General features: G+C 38.0%; 1 protein-coding gene across 1 annotated transcript in view; it reads right to left on the reverse strand.

The window, feature by feature from the left end:
- LOC144978524 (solute carrier family 22 member 3-like) overlaps window positions 1-1,398 on the reverse strand; it is a 14,241-nt gene extending 12,843 nt beyond the window's left edge. The window contains exon 1 of the mRNA XM_078924707.1: window positions 974-1,398. The gene's annotated coding sequence lies outside the window, so the exon portion shown is untranslated. The remainder of the gene's footprint in view (window positions 1-973) is intronic.
- Window positions 1,399-2,500: the final 1,102 nt, after the last annotated feature.

Genomic DNA, 2,500 nt, shown 5'->3' on the forward strand with positions numbered 1-2,500 from the left:
TTAGTGAGAACTCATTAAAATGGCTGTCTGAAAACAATAACAAAGACCTGAGTGACGCCAATTATCGTTCCATCCATTGTCTAGGCACATAGAGATTTTTATTTTTATTGACGATATGGGCGGTATGGTATGATGACTTGCACATAATATTATTAATCATTTTTGCAATCACCCGAATCTTTTGAGTAAGATTGTTAACTGTAATTTAAAAGGTCTACTCCCTATATTTTACCATTAATATATATGATCATTAAAATACAGTGGGTTCCTGATAAGACAACACCGGCGGACCAGAAAGATTGGTTGACTTTAATGCCTAATGAGAAATGAGTGGGTTATGAGCTTCATGTGAAGCCTGAGTCGGTCTTTTTTTATAATCGGAACGGTGCGCTGCTTGAGTTTTGAAGTGCTGTTTGTGATAGTGGCTATCAGTTACAGTGTTGGGATGGGTGGACAGCAGAGGAAAGGATCATGATATAATAGAATTTAACCATTGCATTGTTCCAACTCGCCTTTTGTTCTTAGGTGAGTGATAAAGGGGGAGAGAGATGGTGGTGGTGATATGGGGAGTCAGGTATGGAGGTCACAGTCAGGCCGTTTGATATAATATTTCCTTAATTAAGGAGATAAAATGTGTTCCTAGCATTTTCTATTTCCTTCAGCATTGCCTTCAAACACCGTATACAGGGATATAATGACGGGACTCGGCTACAATGGGGAATATTTGCTTGTCCCACTATCCGCGTTCTATCCGAGTGATAATAATGATGATGGTGATGATGATGATGATGATGATGATGATGATGATGATGATGATGATGATGATGATGATGATGATGGTAATAATAATAATAATAATAATAATAATAATAATAATAATAATAATAATAATAATAATAATAATAATAATAATAATAATAATAATAATAATAATAATAATAATAATAATAATAATAATAATATCGTCTCTCACCTAAAGTTAGATCATACTTTCCTCTCAGCAAAAGACTGCAGTAAATGAAAACATTCCAGAAGGAGGACATAGCCAATTTTTTAATCAGACGTGAAATTACCAAACTGGCAATTTTACCGAGACCTGAGTAAAGTCAAAGGGGTCGTCGTGGACAACACACGTTCCTTTGACGGCACAGCGGCGCAACGATAGGTTCCCGTGCTATTGATTGTTGTACCTGTCACAGTCAGACATCGAACTTAGTTCTGCTCGCCACAATAATTGTTAGTACGATTGATAAATGTGAATGTGTCACTATCGTGTGGGAATCATTTAAGGCAATGTTTTATTAATTATTGTTTAACAGAAATGATTTTCTTTTTTTGCTTTTAGCTCGTGGGTTGTTTGATTGCAAGTGGGAGACATTACGATCTGATTTTGAGTCCACGAGCATTGGGCATTGAACTGATCCTAATAGGCATGGCTCCGCCTTCTTTTCCGCGAAGTACGGGACGATGAATGCGGTAAACGCTTCGTGTACTCACGAAGAGCTGTGGGGGGTGGGGGGGGGGGGGGGGGGGGGGGGTTTGGGGTCCTGAAAATACAAACGAAAGACAGAAAATGGAAATGCTCCGAATGGAAACAATACAGACAATGAACGTTTCGGGTACAAATCCTTCTCCTACACAACAATAAACAAACTAAACTAACGTGGGAAACAAATAAAATAAAATGCAATATAACTTGCATCGTCTGTTGTGAAAATATGTGAAAAAGGTCTAGCCAGCACGAAGAATGAAAAGTACCGATTTTCTTTGTTTAGGACCGAGCTGCTCGTTATTGGGCGGACGTGACATCAGACTATTGAATCTTATTAATAGCTAGGGGAATTAGGGTAAAATTGTGCAAATTAGTGATGAAAGCACCAAATTTGGTACAGAGTAACTTGAGACCACTATCAATCGATGTTGATATAGAACCACATTGAGAAATTCCTCTAACAGTGCAAAATAGGGAGATGAAAATCCGCCTATATGAGCTATATTAAAACAAAGGGGCGTAATCCATGAAATATTTGTTGACAATTCGGCGCTTTAAAAAGATATTATTTTTAGCCCGTGTAAGCGGTTGATTATTTTGGCTTAAATAATTATCATTGTTAAAAATGTGCATATATGTGATTTAGGACCGTAGTGGCCGGTAGTATAACTTTATTATGAGGACTGGAAGGGTGATGGTGGGAGAGGAGGAGATGGTGCTGGTATTAGTTTTTATTGTGTTGTGTTGGTCGTCATCGTGGTGAAGATGATGGAGGAAGTGATGTTGGTGATAATGATGATGATGATGAGGTAATTGTGGTGATAATAGTAGTGATGATGGTGATGATGATGATGATGTTGATGAGGTGGTGGTGGTTGTGATCTTGGTAGTGATGATGATGATGTTGATGATGATGATGATGATGATGATGATGATGATGATGACGAAGATGATGATCAGGATGATGTTGTGGTGGTGGTGGTGGTAGTGGTAGTGGTGATTATGATG

This window comes from Berghia stephanieae, chromosome 8, assembly GCF_034508935.2.
Source record: "Berghia stephanieae isolate SIO BIC M18660-M18661 chromosome 8, UCSD_Bste_1.3, whole genome shotgun sequence".
NCBI lineage: Eukaryota > Metazoa > Mollusca > Gastropoda > Nudibranchia > Aeolidiidae > Berghia > Berghia stephanieae.